This window comes from Haliotis rufescens, unplaced genomic scaffold (genome assembly GCF_023055435.1).
Source record: "Haliotis rufescens isolate VD_foot unplaced genomic scaffold, xgHalRufe1.0.p SCAF_37, whole genome shotgun sequence".
Lineage (NCBI taxonomy): Eukaryota > Metazoa > Mollusca > Gastropoda > Lepetellida > Haliotidae > Haliotis > Haliotis rufescens.
The window spans coordinates 1,723,597-1,734,531 of record NW_025964079.1 but is presented as its reverse complement, the minus strand read 5'-3'; positions in this window follow the sequence as shown (position 1 = coordinate 1,734,531).

Below are 10,935 nucleotides of genomic sequence, written 5' to 3'. Positions count from 1 at the left end.
CCTCACCTCACCTCACCTCACCTCACCTCACCGGACATATGCTTATCAATTAAGACCATCACAAGAACAAGTTCGGTGGAAAAGAAATGGTTGTTACATACATGTTAATAGTTGATGAGGCAAACTTTACACAAAATAGTATTTGGTATAAACATGAAATGATTTTCAACATCAAATTAAGTCGTTACATTTGAAAGATTTCCTTAAAGGTATGTTTTGTAAATAATTTTGAAATGTATAACTTTACAATTAGCGACCCAAGTGCCTATCTCTTTTTAAGGCTTGTCATTATGTAGTATAAGGCTTAATAGGACTGGATTTTAGAGTTTATGTTCAGTAATATATGAACAAACAACAATTCCCATGGCGGGTCTAGTGATAATGCTGTGTTCTTGTTATTAATGCAACATATGAAACATTATTTTTCATTTATAGGTCTGATTGACATACAAATGCAAATGATGAAAATAATATTGTTTTTTTGCACTAATTTGTTGTTAGAAAACACACAACATTTATAATAGGGACATTAACACAAGTATTAGACGTTGCATCACAAAATAAAAATACATGCAGTGAAAAAGGAATCTTGATGTGTTTGCCTTTGACCGGAAATGAACCGATGTCTAAAGAATAATAGTTTTAGACTACCATTCAAAAGCTTCATTACATCTCATTCCAATGTTAACAATATACACTTGGTTATTATGCACATCAAAGTATGAACCCATCACACTTGTGATGACAAAATAAATGTGTGAACCTGTCACACTTGTGATGAAATAATAAATGTGTGAACCTGTCACACTTGTGATGAAATAATAAATGTGTGAACCTGTCACACTTTTGATGAAATAATAAATGTGTGAACCCATCACACTTTCATAAATAAAGAATTTATGCAAATCTGAAAGGCACTCACTGTTAAGGATAATGAACTGGATGCCCATAAGTCTTGTTTCAGCCATAGGATGATGCAGACCTCCAGCAATTTGTTAATGTGTTTTGCAAATTGTGTAGTATCTCTGCTCAGTTACAATGTTTGGCCACAGATAAATCACAATTCCAAATGGGCCTAATTAATTAGTTGTGCTTTAAATATTTATATATCCAATGAGATATTGTACCATACAGCAAGATATATCTAATCTCACTCATAATTAAAGATATTCTAAGGTATCACAGAAATGAGGAAACGTAATAATAATTATAATAATAATAATAATAGTTCTACACAATTTGAGATTGATAACATGCTTCAGCCAAGTCAACAAGCCTGACCACCAGATCCTGTGCAGATAAAGTGTCTACATTGACATGATCATCTAATTCAGATTTGATGAATGGAACGGATAACTTTGTGATAAAAGTTAGTATGAGGTATTTATGATTACTTTCATGATAAGCAGGGGTATTATGTTACAATTGTAAGTACATACCAGACATGAAAAAAAAAAATACATAAAATCATACCTCCATTTATGTCAAAGGTGCCAAAACCTTTCGTTGATCGTGTTTCTACATAACACGTTGATGTTGCTAAAGAAAACTCTTGTACGAGTTCTAAAGCATCATCCAGACGGGTTACATAGCCATAGTTTTCCCCAGAACTCCAGGCAAACAGGTCTTCCCAGGAAAAAATATGCCCCGTCTGATCTGTCGCATCTGTCATGTCGATGACATTTGTGTGACCTTGATTCTATATATAGCTCAATGAAATCCGAATCTTCTATTTTGGAACGGAAGTATGTGCGCATGTCTACACACTGACTTCCGGTTCGTATCGGACGTGTTGTAATTTTATTCGTGTGTAATACGCACTCGTGTGTTATATGCACCCTTAATTATGGGCAATTAAATTCGGGAAAATGTATCGGTCGTATATAAACAGTTCAGGCCGTCAGTATAAACCACGAAATTAATCTTTCAACTCTTGTTTTTCCACCAAAATTATATTCTAATAAGAGCCCCCATTTCTAATTTTGAGAGCGCCCTGGGCACTTCAGATTTTTGTTAAGCGGTTGCGAGAACTAAGGTCTGATTTTAATGAGATTGGCAATATTCCAGCTATATGACGGCAGTCTGTAAATAATCGAGTCTAGACAAGACAAGCCAGTGATTAATATCATGAGCATCGATCCGCGTAATTGGGATCGATGACATGCATCAACCAAGTCAGCGAGCCTGACCGCCCGATCCCGGAAGTCGCCTTTTACGACAAGCATGGGTTGCTGAAGATCTATTCTACCCCGGAATCTTCACGGGTCAATGTAAATATGTGTATTGCAATAAGTATCATATTGTTATCTACGTATCCTGCTGTATTGTTTCACCCCTACATCTTTGTATGTGATTATAGAAGATCCGGAAATAGCTGCTTGGAAGAATTTCAGAATGGACTGTAAAAAGGCATGTTAAGTTTTGTCCTGATAAAAAAAAACTCTATTCAATTTACCCGTAAAATAAACCCTAGTCACAAACCCAACTTGTATATATGAATGACACAGAAATGAAAGATGTACAAAGTCATAAGCACCAAGGATTACATTACAAAGTAATTGTACATGGCAATGCACATTGATGATATTGCAAGGACATGTTGCCCTATGGTTAATTGTGTAAGAAATATCATCTATCAATAAAATACCTTTGAAACTATGCACAAATCATTTCTTTTACTGGGAGCAGAGACCATCACAAAATCTAAGAACTTGCAACAACAGGTCTTCGGCAACCTATGATTGCTGTAAAAGGCGACTTACGGGATCAGGTGGTCAGGCTCACTGACTTGGTTGATGCATGTCATCGTATTGCAATTGCTCCTGATGTCAATCACTGGATTGTCTGGTCCAGACTCGATTATTTACAGACAGCTGTCATATATTGCTAAGTGCAGTGTTAAACAACAACAAACAAACATGGAAGGGGTGATAAATTTGGAAACAGAGTGTCTCAAAATATTCACAGGCATCTCAGGCTTGGCTGCAGCGATCACAATGCCAATCAGTACAATAGACATATTTCGAATACCAAAAGTTGTTCCCGTACACATCATACCACAGATACTTTGCATTCCTTTCTTGTGAGTACAAATTACTCTATTCTTCGAAATGAAATGTATTTACTATCATGATTACCTTTCACCAACAGTGCTGTATGGAAATTCATATTTGAGTAAGGAATATCCAATCCAAAATATTTCATTATGCTCAAAACTTCATATCAAAAACTGCACATTATCAATTGAATAAATGAATAGATTAATATAAACAGTCAGGGTGGCCTCTTTGGGATGTAGATTTTCAATTCCTACTGCAGGACCCGGTTTTTCGTGTGCGTGGGCAAAGTCAATGAAGCGAGTGTAAAAGGACTTTGAATATCCTGTGTATTGGTGATAAACTGCAAATATATTTATCATATACATGACCCATGGAGATCCGGGGTAGAATAGGTCTTCAGCAACCCCTTCTTCCCGCAAAAGGAGACACACAGGATCGGGTGGTCAGGCTAGCTGACATGGTTGATGCATGTCATCGCATTCCAATTGCGTGTCATGATGTCAATCGCTGGATTGTCTGGGCCATACTCGATTATTTACAGACAAAGCATGGGTAGCTGAAGACTTATTCAAACCTAAATCTTCACACGTCTCAATGTATGGTACTGAAATTAGACCATATATTGGTGACAAATCCATTTTGCAGCCTGCCATTTTCACATGTTTGACATACTATTTCACTATCATACTATTTCATGCGATTCTTCGGTATAGATCCCTATACCGTTGTCAAGCAAGAACTGCTAGACCATGGTATCAGGATCAATATCCAAATGTTGCTTTTTACAGTATTAAAGAAGTTGTTATCCATAAAATTGTGTCTACCTCGTAACTGCAAGTTGTAGTGGAAATACTAATATATGACTTTATAAAAAATACATTACTATACCCCCGCTCTAAAAGTGTGGGGGCATATAGTTGCACCAAAGATTTCCATCCGTCCATCCTTCTGAGGCCATTTTTTGTTAACTTGGAAACTACAGCATGGATTCTTTCACATTTAGGGTACAGTTTCCATAGTAATAGAAGAGATGCAGTGCAAAGTTTGATTTACATATGTGTATTTCCTAAAAAAAATAAAATGTTTATCATGATCATGTTGTGAACTTTGTATATTTTTTTACTTTAAAGGGGTACTCACGGGGAAAAAACAATAACAAAGGCATAACCAGTCCTGGCGAATTGCTTTAGATCAGTGCCCCTTTAACATTTGGGTGACCTATGACCATGATGACTTGGAAACAAATTTATGGATTCTTTTCAACATGTTCAAATTTAGGGAATAGTTTCTATACCAATAGAGGCAGAGCAAAGTTTAATTTTGATATCTGTGTACTTTCTGAAAATAAGGGATATTTTATGTTTTGAACTTAGAAATATGTTGGAGTCGAAGTTGGGGATATTAGTAACCCCTGCTCCCTTTTTGTATGGTTATTTTATATATTTGCCCACGTATTTTTATGAATTATAAAGAGCCTGTATCATGATATGATCTATTACAACTATTGCCAAAATAATTACCTCATAAAACGGGAACGCAAGAACGTCTGTTGTCGAGTCAATCCTTCTATAAGCAGAGTTCAGAGTCGCCATCTCTTCGTCACAAATACACAAGACGGACATATCGAAAATCTCCACATCAAAACACTTTCTCAAAATGTTGATCTCCGTTTCCAAACGTCCGATGTTGAGTTTCACCAATTTCTGCATGTTCCTCAAAACCAGCGTCATCTTGACCACGTGCTGTTTACTCGTCCTGTTAATCACGACTGCAAATCAAACTGGTTTCGTCCGCATAAATCTTCCTCAACCGTATTTCTAACCTTCCCGCGGTGGACGTATTGGCTGGAGACTGACAGCGCTTTTACGCTCACGGTCCGCTTGGCGATTGAAGCCTAGCTGATCACGTGAGAAACCAAAATAATCACCGCGTGTTCCGAGGTCAAAGTTAACGGAGAGTTGAAGCTGGTCAGCAAATATCCCAGTTACAACACACTTAAGTGCAAGCTTTCTCTCCGGCCAAGCTATACCCGGGAGGTTTCTAGCTTGTCGCGTTTGATGTCGGTGAACCAAAACGCTCGGTTGATGATCCCAGTAGATTTTGCGAAAGCTGGGACATAACGATCACATGACGACAGCCATTGTGTAATCATTGATCGCGACCCGCGTCCCACGAAGATTGTGACGGTCTCAACGTGTCATCAGACTTGTTGTATACAAACACATGTGCTTCCGGTCTCTTTTTGCCCCGCACGACATTCTGACCCAAAATGTAGTAGTCACGTTTATATTCTCGTTTACATTCTTATTCTTATGATACAAATTACATGTTAGTTGAATGAAGCTGGGGTAAGCGTATTCGGCGTCACGACAGTCATCACTTGTTTGTAAACATAACGTTCAGTCGGTTGCGAGTTTAACTCAAAGCATGGTTGTGGTCACATACCACAGTGGGGAGCTTTGACTGGTGGCAGCGGTACACACTCCGGCGCATGGTAGAGCGAGCTCCGCGAACGTGCTATCGCTGTGAGGAGCTTGGACATTCGCAACCAAAGGAGATATACAATAGACTGGTTGCCGTTCGTTCCTGCTACGAATATCGGCCACAGAAGCTGACCTTTTTTATGTATTAATTTTCATTATATACTTCATTGTGAAAGACTGAGTTTTCTGAAGTTGAGAAAAGTGACATTTCCTTTGCAGTGAATATAACGCCCGTACACAAACTGTTGACTTGCTATATTTGTTAGTTCCACATTGACAGGGCAAAATATTGACAGATGTCATTTGTGGAGTAATATCGCTTCTCCTGAAAATGTTTCGTTATAAACTGAAAAATTCGCAAAGCACCATTTTAGTTATTTAACCAGCGTGTATTATTTCGCTTCCAACAACGGTAGATTTCAAGATGAATTTTTGTTGAAATTTGTTTTGTTTATAATATCAAATTCAAGTGTATGATAAGAATTTTATTGACATCAAATACTTTGATTTGTATTTTTTAAGATTTTGCAAACACGGAACTACCTTTTAAGTCGCACTTACAAGGGGTGGTGAAACGTCCCTGCGTATGAGGTACGGAGAATTTACGTTTTAGGGTTGGTACATTTGTGACGAAATAAAATCAACTTTCCGGTGGGCAGCTACGCAAAATACAGTAGACTACGTTTATAACGAACGCGCTTATAACGAACTGACCGATATAATGAAGTTATTTTCTAGTCCCGGCCGTTTAATGAATATGCTGTATATATGCATATAACGAACTACGGTTATTATGAACTAAAATTAGTGGTCCCTTTCAGTTCGTTATAACCGTAGTTTACCGTAAATAGGATATTGCATGTTTTTCGTGAAATATCATGTTTTTCTCATCTCGTGACGGGGGAAAGGGGATATTTCACAAGACACATACATATACTTCAGTGTGAAAGACTAGTTTTCTAAAGTTGAGAAAAGTGATATTTTCATTGCACTGAACATAACACTTGATATTTCATTGCAGTGAACATAATAGTTTGACGGAACTATTGTCTTACAAAAGTTACCTCCCCGCCAACAACTCCCTTTATCGTAAGTGTCTGGCCTGTACACAAACTGTTGACTTCCTATTTAAGTTAGTTCCTCATTGACGTGGCAAAATATTGACAGATGGTCATTTATGGAGTTGATATTACTTCTTGCGGTATTTTATTCTCTTGAAAATGAAAATTTCTCATTTAACTCATATTCGAGACTGTTAGTTTCGCAAAGCGCCAATTGTGTTAATTGACGCGTATTCGAATTTTCGCTCCCTAAGTTCTACGGTCTCGTAGATTTTAAGACTTTTTAAAAATTACTTTTTAAGTCGCAGTTACAAGGGGTGGTGAAACGTCACTGCGTGTTAGGTAGGGAGAAGTTACGTTTCAAGGTTTTGTATTTGTTATGAAATAATTCAATTTTCCGATAGACAGCTGCACCAAAAATATATAATAAATATGGACCCCACACACACACACACACCATCACCACCCCCACCCCACCCCCACACCCCTCTCCCGGTCAGAAGAAATATAACTCAGTACTCCATACTTTGTTGTAATTTCAAGGATGTTCTAATCTGTGTCATGTTAAGAATCACATAAGTCAAATTGAGCGAGTCCGTGATATGCTTTCCGAGTTCGAAATAATTTGTATACTCATGGTATATTGAGGCATTTTCAGGAATTTTCCCGACTGACCATGCGGCTTCACACGACAAACTTAGTTTGACGATTTGTGTTTACAAACATAGGTTTTTGTGAGTGAACATTGCAAAAAGGTTTGCAAACTAGTTTATGAAGTTTGACAAAATGTTGGCGAGAAATAGAGTCGGTCTCTATTCTCACCAATATGTTGGCCACACAGCTCGTGTCACGGTAGACTACCTTCATAATGCCAATATCAACGCCTTGCCGTGGACGTCGAGATCTCCTGAACACTTCTGGGATAAACTCTATCGACGTGTACGTCAACGTCAGAACACGCCGCAGACACTCCCTCAACTGGCCAACGCGTTACAAGCAGAATGGTGCAGAATTCCGAAGGACAGAATTCGTACACTTATCCAGTAAGTGCCGAGGAGATGCAGAGCCGTGATTGCTGCCCGGGGCGGTCACACGATATACTGAGTTCAGCGCAACCTTGTGGCCTTATGTGACATGACAATGAACAGTTTTCAATGCCTTTGTACAACGACAACATGTGACTATCGAGCTCCAAACTTTCATATTTGTATCTATGACATTAAATTACTTGTATCGACTTTATTAGGTACAATACATTTACTAAAAATCTACCCGTGCCTTTCTTTTTTTGAAGAGTGTGTGTACATTTTACAGCCAAAACCTGTTTTTTATTCTCAAACGAAGAAAAAGTATTTTAGACGGCTAGTGACTATATACTCCTTTTACCCTAATATATTTATGCTGTATATACCGTGACAAATTTTAAGTCTCTCTTAACCCTTAATGAGTGGCTTACTTGTATGTACTGTTATATGTATCTATGTAAATAGTTTTTTTTAGGATATACTCAAATAATCAATCTGTCTTGTTTCAGTTTCAAATTTTTGCAATTATTTTTATTGATCTAGAACGTTGTTCATCACTATCGGGTCGATTTCGACTAGGCCGACGAGTGAATGAGGCCGTTTATCGCTTGACTAACACTAATTTCTGATTCACATAATGTTTTCATTGTAAGTGTGATTTCGTATTGATGTTTTAAATAGTATTTATTATGAAACAGTCTGCGTATGAAATAATCAATAACACTTGCATTAATTTTGTTTTGACGAAAAAACACTGACAATTTCATCGGGATTATTTTTATCGGTAAATAAAATTCACGGATAATTCTCAATTAACTGTTAATATATATTTTGAAATATTTTGACTTGTACTTTACAATGATATGAATTGTGGGATATCTAGATTTCAAACAAGGGCACTTGACACATTCGGGTGTTAGAAAGTAGCCAACTTAGAATAGCAGCACTTTCTTTTTTTTCTTGTATATTGATGCTGTTGGAAAGGCAATAAACTCAAGTCGTGTGAGGAAATAAAAACGTTGTAATAAACCATTTTATCATATAATGGGTAGGTTTCTTGGCAGGATAAGTCAACGGATAAAAACGATATCCGTTGGGGTCATATGCGGATAGAGATGCAAATATCAAAGGTCAAGTAGGGACTACTTTCACTGTTTATAAACAAACATGGCGTCGCCCTCGTCATTCGGCGATCGAGTCAGAATTAACCATCGGGAATCTGGATAAACTACAGGGATAAATGCTATCATCATCAAAAGAACAGTCTAATATACTGAAAATCATAGTCTAAATGTGACGTAGCTAAGGCATTTTATAAGTTTTGGCAACTTTGGCGATATAAATTTCGAAACAATTTTACGAGGGCACGAGGCCTAGCCAAGCGGGATCAGTAGCCATATCTGTGCTTGTAGACCTCTGCGGCTTGAAACCTTCTCCACAAATTAAAATAGTTGGATTTGGCCGAAATATGTTTGAATTGTTACCTTGTTTCGTTTTGTCGCTGTGTGTACATCTGACTACACTTCTTAACGTTATGACAGGACAGACCGACTGTCAACAACGTCTGACCGTGGTCGTGACGTCTCATAGACTAGGGTTAGAGTAGCTTCCCTTTGAAAAAGGGCAGTTACTCTAGCGGACAGACCGATGGATTGCCGCGAAAGGCCATTAAAAACAATTGTTGTTTTGCGTATATGTTGCTTCGACGCTGTATAAGATACAGATTTCAGTTGCAACTATATTGGCTACTGTCACTGTCCGACTGACACATCACATACCCTGTGACGTAATAAATATTAATGCGCGCATTCCAGGAAAACTTGCAATGTTTCGGTAATGTTTGTGAGAGAGGGAAAGCGATTTTGAAGCACAGAATTAAAGAATGACATTATATGATAAAGAGGTCATCACGCTTGTGTGGGGGATGGTAAATATTCTAAATGGTAAATATCATTTATTCGGAATAAACACTATGTATTTAGCTCGCCAAGGCTCGCTAAATACAATGTTTATTCCTAATGCAGGATATTTACCATTCCCAAACACACTCGCGTGATAACCTCTATATACTTGCAATTGTGCCATGGATTTAACAACTTGAATCCCTCGATAACGATGTGTGTTCGAATTTTTTTAATTTCATAATTCAGTAGTCAATAAAATGGATGCATTTATTAGGAGTATGCAATTAAAAAGACAAACATTTTATCCTGTTTTATCATTTATATTATCAAGCTTACGTTAAGAACCTTGATTGTTTATTGAAGAGGATCTTTCTATACGACAAAAATGTTTTGTATTGTTCATATAGACAAGGATGCCGGAGACAAAATACATCTTTTAATGTAAAGGTACCAGTTGGTCGTAATACGCATGTGATATTGAAAAAAAAAGCATAATTTCATTATTTTGGACAATATTTGAGTTGTCATACATTCCCTTTCTTCAACATACAAACATAGTAATTATGTTTACAAGTCGCATTCTAGTCAATATATTGTAGTATTCGTCTTCAAACGTTGAGTCCTCTGAACTCGCCTCCATCGGAAGCTTGGCCAGAGCATGCGTGTGGCAGTAGAAGCAGATTGCGATCGCCGTTATGCTGTGAATAATGATGAAAGGTGCCCGATGAAGCGAACATAAAATATTGCTTTCCCTGCGTGTTCTCAAGCGTCGCTGTACTCACTTTATGCTGTGAACATGTGCGTCTGAAGGATGTTGTCCTTTCATGATACTTCTAAACAATTTTAAAGACTTAAATAGACAGTTTTCATAATTACTACAGTCCATACGTAACAATGAAGTCTTTTTTTTCACTCATATAGCACACACAAAAAAAATCATGCATTTGTTTTTCACAAGCTGTTTATCTTTGCTGATCCTCCTGAACGGGACCCGTGAAGATTCCGGGGTAGAATAGGTCTTCAACAACCCATGCTTGCCGAAAAGGTGACTATGCTTGACGTAAAAGGCGACTAACGGGATCGGGTTGTAAGGCTCGCTGACTTGATTGATGCATGTCATCGATCCCAATTGCGTGGATCGATGCTCATGATATTAATCACTGGATTGTCTGGTCCAGACTCGATTATTTACAGACCGCCATCATGTAGCTGGAATATTGCTGAGTGCGGCGTTAAACAACAAACCAACCAACCAACCAACCTAAACGGTGCTCGACCATGTGGTCCCTTTACCGGTAGCCTTTCCCATATAAATTTAAATTCGTTTTTGAAACCGCGACGTCATCGCAGTGCGTCACTGAGCGGTATACAAAGCCATCTGACGGCCAGGCACCATGAAGCTT